This window comes from Ostrea edulis, chromosome 4 (assembly GCF_947568905.1).
Source record: "Ostrea edulis chromosome 4, xbOstEdul1.1, whole genome shotgun sequence".
Classification (NCBI taxonomy): Eukaryota; Metazoa; Mollusca; class Bivalvia; order Ostreida; family Ostreidae; genus Ostrea; species Ostrea edulis.
Window position 1 is genome coordinate 47,779,981 of NC_079167.1, and position 18,988 is coordinate 47,798,968.

General features: G+C 38.4%; 1 pseudogene; it reads right to left on the minus strand.

Moving 5' to 3' along the window:
- Positions 1-1,668: 1,668 nt before the first annotated feature.
- Positions 1,669-6,365, minus strand: LOC125671009 (uncharacterized; annotated as a pseudogene).
- Positions 6,366-18,988: the final 12,623 nt, after the last annotated feature.

Genomic DNA, 18,988 nt, shown 5'->3' on the forward strand with positions numbered 1-18,988 from the left:
TTAGACTGTTACAACATAAACAACCATTTTCGCAATATATCCTTCATATCTTAAGTTTGTATATCAAAGGACACAACGCATGTTTCTAAACTTTTTTCATGTTTTCAGCAAAGTTAATTCTTTTCATGCCTAAAACTACTTTCAATGTGTTTAAAATGAAAAATTTTGCGTAGGTTTTTAGTTTGAAAGCGATGAAATTAAAATCTTGCGATATGGATATTTACTTTCGCTATTTTACGCGCGATTATGTGTGACGTCTTATGCGCCCTCGGGTTTAAAACATCTATTAGCCATTTCATAAATAGATTAGATTTAATCGACAAAATAACAATTATCATGTCAATGGCTTGTAATTAATATTGCATTAAGATGTTTTGTGCCGTGCTCGGGTGTACTAGTTGTTGGTAGAAAGAATTTAGACTGAGTATTTTTCAATTTTTCGAAGGTACGAGAAAAAAAAGACGTAGATAATTTTTGTTGGAGCAAAAAAGGCCCCTAAAAGCTGAATTTTTAAATAATATCTCACACTACTTTCACAATCCAAAAGGACTGTACCACGTGACTACCCAACTAATTAACTAGACTTTTTGAAATCGGGGCTTAGATTTAAGCCTGTATTGTATTGTTACTATAAGCATAAAGAAGACAAAATGCATGTAATTTTGTATACTTTGGAAACATGAGATGTGTCCTTTAATTGAAATTTAATATGTTAAATTATTATTTATAAACAATGTATATCCTGTACATAACTTTATCTACTCTTGTGAAGTTTTGCCTTTTCTTCATCAGATTTGTTTTTTATTTATTCATTACATAATAGGTGCTGTGTAGGAACTTCACTATTTTTAGATCACTTTTGGTCAGTAGTGGTTTTTTTTTTTACATTAACCAATGAAAAGAGAGAACCAGGGGCAGTTGATGCTAGAGCGGGATTCTGCAGTTGTTACTGGATAGGAGAGGACGCTTTGTTAAGCAGCTATATTCTTTGCCATTTTCACCCCAACTATCGAACCCTCTCCGTTGATTTGTGCCACGTGAAGCAAAGTGCAATGTAAAACCGATTCTTGTATATATATCTATTCTCCGACGGAGCTTGTGTTGTCTGTGGTATCGCATTAGGCTACTGCCCGCTTGAGTATTACGTAATGGGACCTAAGCGAGTTTCTCCCTACAATGCCGATTTACCAGCCAATTGGACAGCCGCACACTTAAAACAAACTTTAAATAAATGTTCGCGGGATATCCTTCCCAACCAACGCGCGGAGATCCGTTCTAATTCGTTTGTTATCCAATGGAACAGAACAGCTAAGCGATATTCCCGTATCACAAGTGGAATCACATTTCAACCTCAGTTCCGTTATGAAGTTTTGGGTGTAAAAGTCTTGATCTAGGAATCCAATATCCAGTTCTAGTCCCAATATCATTGGCCCCCTCCCCAACACTTACTATACAAAAAACTAACCTCCTTAAACCTGTATGTACTGAATATAGGCTGTACTATGAACAAACTCCATCTAGTTATTTCCACTTTATTTGAAAACTCAGTTCAACCCATTAGAGCATACATACAATTGTATAATAAAGCACAATGTAGCACTTTATATCACATAATCATGTCCCTGTGTAATGTCATAAACACCCCTCGATCCATCAAACCTCCTGTCGCTACAACTTATTCCCTGAAAATGCTGATTGAAGACTATCGTACTGTACACATTCCTGAAACTTCTCCTGTATCATTCCTGATGCACACTCACTGCTAATTTCCCTGCTATAAAATCTGACTCTACTAAAGCTGGCAGCCTACTGTAATACTCAGCACTTCCTTCCCCAAACCATCCAATATGTCTCATTATCTGCCTCATATCATTCACTGAACCAGACATAGCCAAAGCCACTGCACAACCTGCCCTGAAACTGTGTAGAGTATCCCCCTCATCCATACTCATGTTCCTTAAATATACCCGTAACCTATCATACACCACTGCATATGTTACAGGCTGATCCAAGACCCGAGCGTCCTCGCCAACAATCCTAAAGAGATAGCCATCAGAGAGATCAACACCCAAATCCCTACACCCTGACACAAACTGTTGTAACCCTAGTACAGGACAGATATCCTCCTCATCACACCTCTTAACAACAAACATGTTACTCCTCCTTTTAGCTCCTCTAAGTGTCTTCCCAAAGGTGTGATTAAACACAAAACCTGAATAATCTCTGAGCCACTTAACCTCTTGGATAACCAAATTTGCAAGATCTCCTGCTCTATCCCCAGCAAAAAAACTGTAACTTAAACCAAGCCTGGTCTCGTAACAAGATATATTTCTTCTTAACTGATATAGAACCCAAACTTAGTCGATTCCTAATAAACCCGCAATGGCCCTAACCTTAGTTATAAAAATAGGTATAGCCTGCTTAGGTACCAAGTGAGCCCTTGCCTTTTCCTCTTGCACTAGCTTTAAGTATCCTTTCACTATAGGTGATGCGGCTGGATTACCTGAGCAAGAGCCCCATTCCAAGATCTTCCAAATTCCATCTTATCAAATATATTCAACAATATATTGATTATCAACGATACAGTGCCCGAGGCCAGACGGACTGGACAAGTACACTCAAATACTCCTTTGTTTCCGAGAAAATGACATTCTATCCTATGAACCTGACTCTTACCACTCTGATCCTTCCATACCAAAAATCTTCTGATGTCATCAGGAGTACAACTTGCGATCCCCTGACCCGACACCCTTGCTATAAACTCAGTGATATTCCTTCTTAAACACCCTTCTCTTTTAGAATGACGACCTCCTAGCATCTAACTCCTTCAGCCTGTCATCCAAGACTTGAACATCAACAGATATATCTTGTCCCTGAAAAAGATCAAACACGTTTATTCCTTTAAAAATGTAAGTCTGTAAGCAACCAATGTCCATTTCAACCCCGTTATCAAGGGCATACCCTTTCTTTGTAGGAACCCGGATAATGCCTTTCTGCCCCTGGCAACCTAACACAACACTAGCTATCTTGCACCTCTCAATCGGAGGCCACCATACGGGTACCGGCTGTATACGTGGAAGAACACAGGTACACACAGGAACTTGTTGTTCCTTCAACAACGACAACACCGGAAATATCATACCGAATGGAGGAAACACATAAGGATTAGTCTCCTGTGCAAGATCCTGAGCAAACACATCAACCCCTGCAGTAAAAGGCATCGGACAAGGTGTAAAGTGCCTCAACAACTCACCCTCCTGGCCCTTCATTACATTAGAATCAAAGGCCATCAAATCAATTGTATGGGGACCAAATGCTTTTTCAACCAAGTCCCAAGCCCGCCTATCCAACATAGAGTCTGCATAATTAATACTTCTTAAAGGTGCATTGACCACATTCAACTTTGAGGGAAAATACTGCAAACTCAACTCAAAATTTAGTTGTAAAGTCAAAGAAAAAATACTCTTGTAATCTTTACCCCCTTGATTCTGCCAAACCCCAAGTACAGCCATATTATCTGTCCACACATGCACTCTCGAGTCAGCTATACTCTGGCCAAGAGCCAACAATACTTTATAAACAGCATCAGCCTCTTTCAAATGAATAGGTCTTTGATCATTCTCTTCCTAAAAAGCACTAACCTCAAACCTATTCCCATTCTGTTCTACAACTGCTCCATACTTGTATAAGGATGCATCAGAGGATAAGACAACCTGCCTATGACTCTCCCTCCTCCATCGACAACATCCCTCCCAGGAATCCAGAAAACGCCAATACTCTAATTCCTTCCGCAGCTCATCAGTCAAACACACAAGCTTACAGCCCTAGAGATGGCCAAGTTAATCTCCCTACAAAACAATTTACAGCCCCAAAGTGCCACGCCCATAGATATACACTTGCCAGCAAATTGCTGAAGTGTCCTCACAGTGACTTCCCTTGAACTCAGAATATTCTCTCTCAAAGCTGCAAATTTCTGCTTCTTGCACTCTGGCAAAATATAAGCCTGCCTGCAAGAATCTACTAAAAAACCTAGAAACTTGACACATGTTGATGGGACAAAATAACACTTCTTTAGCGCCAAAGTATAACCCAACCTTGTCAACACCTCTACTAAAACATATATAACCCTCTACCAATGGGTCGACTGCCCCCGAAACATTTGCAATTGCTAACCGATCATCGATGTACTGAACTGTTACTAATGACAGGCTCCGAAGATAAGACGTCACTACCATGCCAATAGTCTGATAAATATAAGGTGATGCCTTAAACTCAAAAGGGATCACTGTATAAACCATAACGTAACCACCATATTATAGCCCAAAATATCCCTGAGAATGATGTGATAATCGTATATGATCATATCCAGATTTCTCATCAGTTGTTACCAACAACGCTTTATCCACAACCAGTCTATGAACATCCCTTAAAGTCTCAAGCTGAAAGGGGATATCCCTCACCCAGAGATTTAGATATATATCATCATGACACAGTCTCGGTTTGGTTGGTTCAATTGTCAAAGGCATAATAATATGGGGCATCTCACACTCACCAATCCTACCCAGAACTCTTATTGCGCCCGATTCAACTTTCTCATACAAAACCTTAGATATAAAAGAATCATACTTTTTACATATAGGAGAATTGGGGAAGTCAGCACTCGGAGGCTATTTAGAATCAAATGGCTTTCCACGAAAATTTCCTTTATAGTGAGTGAAAAACTCTTACATCTGCTCCCTCTGTACGTCACTTCCTCACACTCAACAAGTTGTGTTCATTCACCCCACTCCTCTCCAACACATACTCCCAGGCAGAAACATTTTTACCCAACTGTTCTGCAATGAATGCAATTGGACTATACATTGGCAACTGGTCCAAATCAAAATTAGGCCCTGCAATCACAGACTCTGCACTAACATGGTGGGTTGCAAGAGAAGGAGTCCCACAACTGATTGTCACCCATTTTCCGTCTTGACGAGGAATTATCCCCATGGTATGAAATTATGTTGTTTTCTCAAGTTCAACTTTATCACCGTTAGTCAACAATGAAGCTATGTTGTTTTCCTGTAAACCAAATGTACATTCCGTTTTATCCTTCTATATAGTGACAATCATCAGTGGAACTCCTTCACTTAGCAACCCACGTGAACATAGTCCACTAAGGCATCAACGACTCGCTTGGGTCTTGCTGAGCAGCTAAAGCTTTAACTCTCTCCTTCACCTTCAAAACGTCTTCCTTCTCAAGTTTCTCCAAAACCAACAGCCTTCTCTCCACATCATCCATCTTCTTCCTCTTAACTTGGACATGATCACCCTGTAAGTGTGTGTATACTACTACACACATATATACATATATATAATATTTACAATTCTTAATTCTCCTTCAAAAAGCAAAGTTTGCAACAAAAGGACTTTCATTCCATTTGAATCCACATAAGCAGAGTAATGTATCAAATACACAATAGTGCTATACCTCAATAGTATCGCCTGCAATATCAGCAGTTGCTGATATACCCGTGCTAGGGCCTGCAACTGCCTGTGTGCCTTCATCCTGTAGGATCTGCCCTTTGGGCTGCCCCTTCTCATTTGCTGCCAGTATGCAGTAGTACAGCAATAACTTCGCAGCATCCAGGTCTTGAATATATTTCCCTGCAACACAACCTCATACTTAAGTACAGTAACAATAGTGTAGTCGAGTTAGGTGTCCGTAAATGGACGACCCGTCCATTTACGTTACAGTAGTGAACCACGACTTCGCGCATGAGCGGGTTTCCCACACTGAGACACTCACTCGAAGTCAAACCATGTAACCATTCAGATGTGTTGTATTTTCTATGTATTACCTGTATGTCAGTTATGTTCAACATGCATGTGTTGAACTTCTGCCATATGTATGTGTGTATGCTTTGCTTAATAATTAAATGTCATACAACTATTTACTAAATAGTAGTTACATTCCATATACCCTCGCTTTGTAATTGCTTGACATCCATATACACTGTACTATATATTTACATTAACTTCCAGTGTCCGTGGTTAAACGCACATGGAAAACACTTATCTAAGCAACAAAATGGACATTCATCATTAGATGCACATAGTATAGACAAAATACTTAGTAATTACTGATAAAACCAACCTGCTAACTCCAACAGTTCATCCATAGGCTCCCCTGTTAGATCCGCCACCGCTTTCGATGTCTTTCAATTGCATCGTTTCCGTGCGCCTTCCGTGCGCCTTCCCACATCAACACGTGCTAGCTCCTTCACATTTTCCAGAAGTCCGTTTTTTACTTTCCTTAATACCGGCAGCAAAGAAAGCCCCTTTAAGCTGTGTCTTTTTTTCAACGTGACTGGCTGAACCATCTAAAATGTAAACCAAACTGTGTGTATACTGACGTTAATCTCAGCGAGATTCGTCGAGGCTGGATATTTGGACTGACGCCTCTTCCGAATCTCAGACCAGTGTCACATAAAGTGATTCGGGAAATCTTGCCTGAACTTCGGCCGCTTGTTATGTTCCCCAAACAAAGTTTGGGAACATATTGTTTTTACTCTGTTTCTTATTATGTTCCCCAAACAAAGTTTGGGAACATATTGTTTTTACTCTGTTTCTTATTATTATTATTATGTTCCCCAAACAAAGTTTGGGAACATATTGTTTTTACTCTGTTTCTTATTAAGGTCTTCCGTTTCCAACGGAAGACCTTCTAGTGATTCTACTGTTTATTATTAAGGTCTTCCGTTTCCAACGGAAGACCTTCTAGTGATTCTACTGTTTATTAAGGTCTTCCGTCTCCTGCGGAAGACCTTACTATTATTGTTCGCGTTCTTCTTCTTCATTATTATTATTATTTTTATTATTATTATTATTATTTTCCTTGGTAGTACACGCGTTTTTCTCAGCCATTTCTCGATCGATTTTCACGAAATTTTCAGGAAAGATGTCTTTTGGTGACGAGACTTTGCTTGCAAAATTTCGTGCTTGACATCACTTCCGGTCAGGAGTTATCTCTCTTTTAGTGACTTTTTGAAGGGCCTTGTTGTCCACACATCTCCTCCGTTAGTTTTGAAGCTAGAGTCTTGAAATTTCTACACAAGATAGAGTAAACATTTTAGAAGATTTGTGGGGGATTCGATTTTACCGGAGGCGATTTGCCTAAACGCTCGCCTGGACCTGAAAAAATGGATGCCAAAATTTTTCGCCGATTTCGGCGATTTTTGACCTTTGATCTCCAATATCTTTTTTCTTGCAAATATTTTGTTAAGACATGTAGAACAAAAGTTGTGCACATTTACGAGATCTTTTCGAAAATATCAAGATTTAGGGGCTAGCCCCTTCAATTAGGGATCTAGAAGGGCTCAAAGTCTAGATCAAATATCTCAAAAATCGTTAATATTTTGGTATAAGTCAAAGAACAAAAAATGTTCATCTCAACAATCCAAATCTATTCAGATAAAAATTTAGGTCATATGTTACGTAATAAGGGATTTTAAGGGCCAAAACCATAAATTTTTTACCCCTTGTATCTCGAAAACGACAAATATTTTGAAAAGCAATAAAGAACAAAAGTTGTTCAGAATGATGATCTGAACAATATGCATATTTCGTTTTTACCCTATGTGGCCCCGTTAAGGAGCTACAGTTTGGCCCCTAAAAATTACTTCTAGAAATAACTCGAGAACGGTAAAGAATTTCTAAATACTTGTTGAACAAAAACTGTTTGAAATGTCATGACCTTTCTTACGATATCAAGCAAAAGGGGCTGACCCTTTAAATTAGGGGCCCAGAAGGGTCCAAAGGTTTATGAGAATATCTCAGAAACTATTAATATTTTGTAATAAGTCATTGAAGCGGAAATGTTCATCTAAACGAGCTTGTTCTTATCAAATCAAAAAGTAGGTCATATGTTACGTAATAAGGGATTTTAAGGGCCAAAATCATAAATAATTGACGCCTCATATCTTGAAAACGACAAATATTTTGAAAAGCATTATTGAACAAAAGTTGTTCAGAATGATAATCTAAACAATATGTACATTTCGTTTTTTCCCTATGTGGCCCCGTTAGGGAGCTACAGTTTGGCCCCTAAATATTTCTTGTAGAGATAACTCGAGAACGGTAAAGAATTTCTAAATACTTGTTGAGCAAAAAATGTTTAAAATGACAAGGCCTTTCTTACGATATCAAGCAAAACGGGCTGGCCCTTTAAATTAGGGGTTCAGAAGGGTCCAAATGTTTTTGAGAATATCTCAGAAACTATTAATATTTTATAATAAGTTGTAGAAGCGGAAATGTTCATCACAACGAGCTTGATCTTATCAAATCAAAAAGTAGGTCATATGTCACGTAATTAGAGATTTTAAGGGCCAAAATCGTAAATATTTGACGCCTCATATCTTTAAAACGACATATTTTTTGAAAAGCATTATTGAACAAAAGTTGTTCAATGTGTCATAACCTATCGATCAATATCAAAAAATGGGTCTGTGGGCCTCATGGCTCGCCTGTAGAGTCGATTTTTGTCGATATCAGTCGATTTCAAAAACTTGTAACTGGTAAATATTTTGTAAGGACATATTGAACAAAAGTTGTTCAGTTTATCGAGATCTATCGATTGATATCAAGAAATAGGCCTATGGTCCTAATGGCTCGCCTGTAGAGTCGATTTTTGTCGATATCAGTCGATTTCAAAAACTTGTAACTGGTAAATATTTTGTAAGGACATATTGAACAAAAGTTGTTCAGTTTATCGAGATCTATCGATTGATATCAAGAAATAGGCCTATGGTCCTAATGGCTCGCCTGTAGAGTCGATTTTTTGTCGATATCGGTCGATCTCAATAACTTTTTACAGGTAAATATTTTGTAAAGACATATAGAACTAAAGTTGTTGAGTCTATAGAGGGCTAACAAATGACATCAAGAAATAGGCCCGCGGGCCTTATGGCTCGCCTGGAGAGTCGAATTTCAAACGAATTTCACCGCAACTTTGCTTCAGAAGCTTATGATATGAAAAATTGATTATATCTAAAGTGTCTTAAAGTCGGAAACTAAATTGGGACTCATTTGTCTTTTTTTCTTTTTTTTTTTTTTAACTCCGAGTGCATCAACAAATCGGACGGAAGACCTACTCGTTGCTCGCAACGAGATCGTGTCTAGTTATTATTATTATTATTTTTTTTTTTTTTCCCTTTCGTCTCCGAGACCGCTGGATGGATTTTCCTGAAACTTTCACAGGTTATAGACAACGATGGTACCTCGAGGATTTTTTTCATTTTTTCAATTTTCACTTCCGTTCGTCAGATACGTCCGATTTTCCGGTTTTTGAAAGAAACTTTGTCCGGGGGTAAACTTGAAAACCACTAAAGATAATCGGATGAAACTTTCAGGGATGATAGATCTATTTTCTCTATGGTGCATGCACATATTTTTTGTCGCCGTCACCTCTGGTCGTCACCGGAAGTGATTAAATAAATCATCAATTTCAAACTTTTTTCTTTCAAATTGAAACCTACTTTGGTTTATTATATCTCGTTCTAATTCTCAAAAAATGTTGACCCCACCGGAAGTTGAATCTTCAACTTCCGGTTATATCAAAGAAAGCCCACTCATTCTCTCATTTTTCAGTGCCATAAATCTCGGTCATGAAACTAGTTAATGAGTTGAGTTTTACATATATTATAGTCACTATAAATGTCTAAAGTAACGTCAAATATTTTTGTAGAATTCACTTCCGGTCGGCAAATACGGCTTATTAGCTGTTTTCGTTGTCTAGCGTTTTTCTCAGAAACAGTAAAAGATAGAGTCACCAAATTTTCAGAGTGAATAGATCTCACTTTGTAGGCGTGCAGGAGTGGGTTAAGAATGTCGGCCGTCACTTCCGGTCGTCACCGGAAGTGATTAATGAATCAGAAATTTCAAACTTTTTTCTTTCAAATTGAAACCTATATCGGTTTTCTAGGTCTCGTTCTAATTCTTAAAAAATGTTGACCCCACCGGAAGTTGAATTTCCAACTTCCGGTTATATCAAAGAAAGACTATTCATTCTCTCATTTTTCAGTGCCATAAATCTCGGTCATGAAACAAGTTAATGATTTGAATTTTATATATGTTATAGATACTACAAATGTCTAAAGTATATTTAAATATTTTTGTCAAATTCACTTCCGGTCGTGATATATGGGGTGGACATATTCAAACCTTGTCTTTTCACTTTCTCAGTAATGAATATAGATAGACGCTTGAAACTTCTAGAGTTGATCAATTAACATTAGTCCAATGTACACATACATTCAATTTTTTCATCCGTCACTTCCGGTCTCTACCGGAAGTATTTGAAAAAATGTTGATTTTCCGATTTCTTCGAGTCTGGATATATTTTCTTGATATTTTCAGGAATAATGTCTGATGAAATGACCTTGCTGTGGTTATTTTTGTTTTTACAAAATTCACTTCCGGTCGGAAAATATGGCCGATTTTCTGTTTCTCAAAAGGAATTTTGTCCAGCATTTTACTTCGATAAGGTAAAATATAGGTTCATCAAATATTCAGGGATGATCAATCTCCGTTTGTAAGAGTGCAGTTGGGGGTTGAACATGTCGACCCTCACTTCCTGTCGTCACCGGAAGTGAGGGAAAGAATCGCAGATTTCAAACTTTTTCCTTTAAATTGAAACCTATACTAGTTTATTAACTCTCCTTCAAAGTGTCAAAAGAATATTGACTCTGTCGGTAGTCAAAACGACTACTTCCGGTTTCTTGATAAAATACCTTTTTACTTTTCGTCTCTTTGTCCCCATAAATCTCGCTTATATTTGAAGTTTTACATATGATTTTCACATGTCTTAATAAAAGTATCAACTTCTAAAGTTTTGATAATTTTGTTTTTCAAAATTGACTTCCGGTCGGTAGTAACCTACTACTTTTTCTTTCTTTAGTCTACTTCTTTTTGTTGAGAACTCTTTCAGATAGAGACGTGAAATTTTCAGGGAATATAGACAGTAAAGAGTCGCTGTCATTTATAGGAAAACGCATCTGAATAGTACTTCCGGTCGTCAACGGAAGTTATGAGAAAGGAGTAAAAAATTCGATAATACATTTCTCATACATTGTGAAGGCACATTTTCTGATACATTTAAATGGTTTTCGTAGGAATAGAAAGCTCTTTACCAGAAGTGGTCTAACGGAAGACCTACTCATTACTAGTAATGAGTGTCTAGTTAGGGCTTTCCACCTTTCTGTGGAAAGTCCTATTGTTATTGTTCTGTTTATTATTATTATTATTTTCCTGCCGTCAAAAAAAATTTTCGTCTTAAGACTTATCGAAAAACTTTAGACTCCATCCTAGAGCACTTCTTGAGAAACGAATACATTTCACCCTGCGTCATGGAACTTTGACCCCTTACAGAGTTATCGGACCTGTTAGCAGAAATCATTGTTATCGCTACTCCTTTTTAACCGTAAAGGATAGGAGGATGAAACCTTTGCTGAAGCATAGAGGTCAATGAGTAGAAGCGAAGAATTTCAAATGAAGGGATTCGGTGTCCCCTAAAGGGAGTTAATGCCCCCTCATGTTTTGCGATTTGTCCCCTACAAATTGACGACTCCTAAAGTCTTCGTCGTAGAGAGACGGAACCCACTGGGACGGGTTGGGTGACCTTGACCTTGAAAAAGTAGGTCAAGGTCAAAGGTCAAGGTCATCCACAATGGCCAGAAAATGGCACTTTTTATACGCTCTTTCCCGCTTCAGATAGCATCGAAATATCACATGGGTCAGCAAGGAATTTTGGACCGGTCTCGGCATCACGAATGTCAACTCTGAACTTTGACCACTCTGCGAATGGCGGCGACTTAACGTCGAAAACCCCGTTATCGCTACTCTCACTAGACCGCAAGTCGTGGAGAGGCGAGACCTTCGCCGACGAATTCCAGATGAAACGCTCTCGCACAGAAAAGTTGACCGAGGGAAACCGAGAACCCCGAAGCACGGTTCTCGCCCCCGAAAGTCTCCGACGTCGTCGTTCGAGCCCACAACTTCTTCACGGATGTAGATAGGGATGCGGGACCACTTAAACGAAGCCCCGTGACCTCTCTGACCTTCAAAATGAGGTCAAGGTCAAAGGTCAAGGTCACACTTTCTCCCCCATGGGTTTTTGAGGTTTGACCTTGAAAGTGGGTCAAGGTCAAAGGTCAAGGTCACGCATCCAGGGGCCAGTCTCCACGAGTAAGGCCAACCCACCCATCACGCCTGTCGTCCCCAAGGAAGAAACCCCCCACCCTTCAAGTGATCTGTCTGTCATCAGCTGTTTATAATACACTATTTTGACCGGTTTCATGCCCAACAACAGGATTTTTGAGGTTTGACCTTGAAAGTGGGTCAAGGTCAAAGGTCAAGGTCACGCATCCAGGGGCCAGTCTCCACGAGTAAGGCCAACCCACCCATCACGCCTGTCGTCCCCAAGGAAGAAACCCCCCACCCTTCAAGTGATCTGATTGTGATCAGCTGTTTCAATACACTATTTTGACCGGTCTCATGCCATGCAACAATTACAGGATTCTAGCTAATCTGACCTACACCTACACATCTGACCTACACCCACTTCTTCCATTTCTTGACTGTCTTGTCAATCAAACATGAATTCCATTTACATTCATGAAAAGACATAGGCCAGATTCAATTGTCTGCCTGCATCAACATAAAGACTAAGTTTGTTTTTTTTATAATGATGATGCAACTTTACTTGACAGTTGAACTCATTGACATTCCATCCCGACTGTCATTGTAAACAAATAAACACTTACCTGCAGGATCAGATGGGATGCAGTACTCCTATTCTCCGTTCAGATATCCTACATGCACTCAGACACTTTCTAATTCACCGGCCGCCATTTTGGTTGTTTGTTGTCAAAGCCTATAAATCCGTATATGCATGCCTCCTTGGGTGAAATGACTGAAAGACATTGTCTCCGTGAATTAGAACACATAGGATGAGCCATTACAAACTGTATATTCAATTCCACAATCCACAACACACACGGTCAAATCCAGTGCATCTTCACAACATCTGACAACATGAGGCTTGTATAGACTCCCAGCATGCACCAGCAGTTACTACAATCTAGGAAAATGGCACATCCGGTTTCTTTGCACCTCCAAATATCACATCTAACAGGTCTAAAGTCACCCCAAACACCTGCACAAGTCCCATTACACTTTTACCTGATATGTGCATATGTGCTGGCTACCCAACACCCACACCCCTTTTCTCCCTCAAATTTGACGGGTACTTAATGCGAAACCAAGCATTGAACACACCTCAACACTCAAATTTAGGCGGCAAATTTGAATTTCTTTTCTAGCCAAATCATTTTTTTTTTTTTTTTTTTTTTTTTTTTTGGGTGAGGGTGGGATGGGGTAGGGGGGGGGGGGGGCTTTTAGCATTTCAACACTACTGAAAAACCGCTAGAAGGTGGGAAGCCCTCTAATTGTTCGCGAACAATTAGGATCACTAGTTATTATTATTATTCTTTTTCTCCGGTACTTTTTTGTCCGGTAGTGTTCTCAGAAACTACAGAAAGGATCGATATGAAACTTTCCAGGATGATAGTATAGCGTTTGTAGATGTGCATAGTGATAGTCATTTTGTCTGCACGTGCATGCACGCGCGCGTACGTGCATTGCAATTTTGGTACAAAAAATGGAAAATCAGAATATTAAAGGAAGCGATATAAAACCTAAATAGGATGATAGTATATCATTTGTACATATGAAAAATAATAGTTATTTTGTCAGCACGCGCACGCATGCGCGTGCACGCGCATTACAAAATTTGTACACTAACTTTGGAATCAGTCTAACTTTTTTGTTGTTCATTGAAATGGCTTGAAATTCATATCATAGGTAGATATTGAGACCCTTAACTGATTTGCATGGTCAAAATTACCAATTTGCACGCGCATGCACGTGCGCTTCATTTTGATTGGATAATACTAAAACGTTTGTAACTATCTTATTTATGAAGCGAATGAGATGATATTCACAGCATACGTAGACAACATGAGTATCTATATATTGGTGTAACAAAAAAATGCCAACGCACACGCGCATGCGCGTGCAACGGTTTTTAAATGTTCAAATTTTAAAGGATGATAACGTTTTTGTTTTTCATCAAATTCTATTGATATTAATGGTTTAGATGTGTCTTGGTACTCCTTACAAATTGCTGTAGTTAGAATTACTGCTCAGCACGTGCATGCACGTGTGCGGAATTCTGATTGGACGATTCTAAAATCGCTATAACTTCCTTATATGTGGTGGAAATGTTATGAAATTCATACTGTGGGTATATGATACAAATGCCTGTTGAACGGCATCAACAAAAATTCGGAATCATACACGCGTGCGCGTGTGTGCGCGTGTATGCGCGTGCAACGCTTTCTTTCATTTCTTGGTACTGAAATGACCATATTGAACGTACTACATGTAATTAAAGGCTAAAATAAAATGATTTTTTGCTATAGATTCACAAGGACATCACTTTTTAATTGGGGGAGGTTTGGGGAACATCTGTAACGGTCCCCGTTACAATTAGAACTAGTTATTATTATTATTCTTTTTCTCCGGTACTTTTTTGTCTGGTAGTGTTCTCAGAAACTACAAAAGGGATCGATATGAAACTTTCCAGGATGATAGTATAGCGTTTGTAGATGTGCATAGTGATAGTCATTTTGTCTGCACGTGCATGCACGCGCGCGCACGTGCATTGCAATTTTGGTACAAAAAATGGAAAATCAGAATATTGAAGGAAGCGATATAAAACCTAAATAGGATGATAGTATATCATTTGTACATATGAAAAATAATATTTATTTTGTCAGCACGTGCACGCATGCGCGTGCACGCGCATTACAAAATGTGTACGCTAACTTTGGAATCAGTCTAACTTTTTTGTTGTTCATTGAAATGGCTTGAAATTCATATCATAGGTAGATATTGAGACTCTTAACTGATTTGCATGGTCAAAATTACCAATTTGCACGCGCATGCACGTGCGCTTCATTTTGATTGGATAATACTAAAACGTTTGTAACTATCTTGTTTATGAAGTGAATGAGATGATATTCAAAGCATATGTAGACAATATGTGTATCTATATATTGGTATAAGAAAAAATGCCAACGCACATGCGCATGCGCGTGCAACGTTTTTAAATTTTCAATTTTTAAAGGACGATAACGTTTTTGTTTTTCATCAAATTCTATTGATATTAATGGTTTAGATGTGTCTTGTTACTCCTTACAAATTGTTGTGGTTAGAATTACTGCTCAGCACGTGCATGCACGTGTGCTGAATTCTGATTGGACGATTTTAAAATCGCTATAACTTCCTTGTATTTGGTGGAAACGTTATGAAATTCACACTGTGGGTATATGATACACATGCCTGTTGAACGACATCAACAAAAATTCGGAATCATACACGCGTGCGCGTGTATGCGCGTGCAACGCTTTCTTTCATTTTTTTGGGTACTGAAATTACCATATTGAACGTACTACATGTAATTAAAGGCTAAAATAAAATGATTTTTTGCTATAGATTCACAAGGACATCACTTTTTAATTGGGGGAGGTTTGGGGAACATATGTAACGGTCCCCGTTACAATTAGAACTAGTTACGATTAAAATGGGTTAAATTGAATTTCTTGTCCGCTTCAACTTTTCGCCTTAGACATCCTATTAACTCCCTATCACAATGAAACATGCATTTCTTACCTTTACAAGGTATAAATCCCACAGTAATTCAAGTTGGCTATTTTCGAAGCCATTGCAAACGGCCACCATTTCATATTTTACCTTCTCAGCACTGGAGAGTTCCGATATACTACTTCATGACAATTTGTACTATGATTGAAAATACAGAACTTACTGGTTGACAATTACTTTGTACAAAGCATTTAAGCATAAAAATTAAAAGCAATAAAAAGAAAACTGTGTAATATTTCATCAATCTATTTGAAGGCGTCCTAAACTATCGGAACTCTCCCCGAGGGTCTCTACAGCCCAGTAGCTAAGTACTTCGTTACTAGCTTGAAAATACGGATGTATATTTAATTGCTGTTATAAAATTTAGAAATTCATTTCAAAATTAAGGATTATCTCCCTCATGCATAGCTCTTATCCTTGGACGAATGTGGCTCCACTTTTTTGGCACACTGTTTTTGGCTATATTTAGCTCTAAAACTTCATAGTTATTTCGGATTTCAAACATTTCGGTTGAGCATCACTGAAGAGACATTATTTGTCGAAATGCGTATCTGGTGCATCAAAATTGGTACCGTATAAGTTTCATATTCAGATGTTGTAAAGAAAAATTAAGCGCATGTAATTAACATTGTGTATTTTTATATGTTTAAATATTACAGTATTCTTCCTTATGACCTGTTTTTATCACATTTTGTAGTGTTACACAATTCCGGATTTTTATGTTTGATCAGTTTGGTTTTGTACTTTAGAAATTTACTCACCCGGATGTACGCCAAAAAAGCACATGGGACAAATTTGTTTTTATTTAGAAATAGGTGTTTGGCTCTGCACGGAGTAAGTATTTTGATGCATCCCTGATTTTATAACCTTAAATAATGTTCATTTAGTAAGCATATTATCTGTCAGGTGTATTGTAGGTGATTTTAATGTAAAATTTATTATTGTATTATTTGTTACAGTCTTGTACCCTCTCCGGGGGTTTTGGATCGCATTATATAATTGCACACATTTCATTGTCATATCCTTGTGAATTCTACCCCCAAGTCTATGATAGGTTCTTTCTTGTATGTGTGTGTTAATGAAAATGTCTTGTATATAATGGTATTACTTAACCTATATAGTGTTAGTGGTTGTTTAGGTATGATATACACTGCACTTTATCTTTGATGCCCGCTGGGATCGGCCCCGGGCATGGTCTTGTCTGCTATGATGCCTGCTGGGAGCGGCCCCAGGTATGTTTCAGTCAATTAAATGCTTGTGGGTATCGGCCTGTTCACGTTTCTGTTTACTAGTCTGCTTTGATGCTCGCTGGGATCGGCCCATGGGATCGGGCAAGGTCCAATGCTTGTATGTCTGCTGGGATCGGCCCCAGGTCATATTTGGTGCTCAAGCCCGCTGGGATCACCCTGGGCTTGATTCGTTGCTAAGTCCCACTGGGATCCGCCCCGGACACACTTTGTAATTAGCTTTATACAGTTTACTAATTAGGTCAGGTTTGATAGTTATTTGGTTAGGATAGTAATGAGTATCCCCCAGAACGCCAAACTTCAATTTATGTTTCATGTGTTGGTATTTTATACAAGAGGTATTGATATGTCCATGTATGTAGTTTTTATAGTTAGGGGTTTTCATGTGAACTCTAAACTTAAACTCTATTGGTTGTTTATAAAGTACAAAATAACAGACGCGTACATCTTGGATTAACGTACTTTACCCTAGTCCGTTTCTACGCAGTGAATATGCAATAAATTTTGTAGTTAGATGGGGGGGGGGGGGGTGTTGCGTGTGTGCTATTTGACATGTTCAAAGGCGATTCGTTTTTATGGCAAAAAATCACTCACGCCATAGAAAATACATGACGACATAATGAATAACGTTATAACAGTGTAAGGCATGACAAATCTCACACTGATGTTTCACATGACGGTCTCGCACTGGTGATAATGTAAGATCGACTATACCCATGTGAGACAGCCACATGAAATAATTTGCATTGTTTTCTTTGAATTTTTTATTTTTTATTTAGACTGCGAATATTGTCCCCTCAGTGGAATTTCCCTGTCCCGTACTGCTGAAGGATTTTATTAACATCATTCTGTGATTCACAGTCGTTCTTGATTGCGAAAAAAAAACCTACATTCGTTCATCGTCTCCTTTTGTTTCACATACTTTAAATAGGTTCCCAGTACCCCTTGCTTGTCGTAAGGGGCGAATAAATGGGGTGGTCCTTCGGATGAGACCGCAAAAGCCGAGGCTCCATATTACAGCAAGTGTGGCACGATAAAAAAATCCCTCCCTTCTCAAAGGCCCTACGTGCCGAGCATAGGCCTAAATTTTGCAGCCCTTCGCCGGTAATGATGACATCTCCGCATGAGTGAAAGATTCTCGAGCGGGATGTTAAACAATATACAACTAACCAACAACCATTATACATACTCTGTTTACCTCATCAAGATATAGGGCTTGCGGTGGATGTGACGGGTCAACAGTAGAAGCTTACTCCTTTTGGGAACGTGATCTCCTACATACTAGTATATAAAAATGTATATGTACTAATGTCCAGGGGTCCGTGTTTGTTGTATTCTTTACTGGATTTATGAAATTGATCAATGTTCGTTATCATTCAAACATTCTATTTTTTTCTGTCAGACACAAATCTTCTCGGAATCTTAGGACTTTGTGTGCTTGACTAGATGCAATCAAACATTAAGGATGTCTTGTTGATATTAGAGTTCACGTCTGAACGTCGATGGAAATATGTCAGATTGCCTTGTGCAATATCAAAACTGATAGTGAACTTTTGGTTGAGTATCAAGATAATGAATGCGAGTATCAAGTTTATGAATGTTTCTTTTTTCACTGATGGAATCTGTTTCAAAGTTATTGAGGGTCAGAAACACCCAAATGTTTTGACACATGTGTATTTGGATGGTGGATCTGTGCTCATAAAATGATATAAATGCTATTCGAAAGAAAAAATTCTGGGTCCGATATTCTAGAAACATATCGGGTGTGTTAATATCTTGGTCTATATCCTAGAATGACTAAACAGAATTCTTACAACGTCATCTTGAGCATACTTTTTCCTTCTATATACCAGGACCCAGTTGCACAAAGGTTAGTTAACTTTAACTGACAGTTAACTTTCCATTAACTTGAACATATATATTGTGTTAACTTAAAGTTAACTGCCAGTTAAACTTAACTAACTTTTGTGCAACTG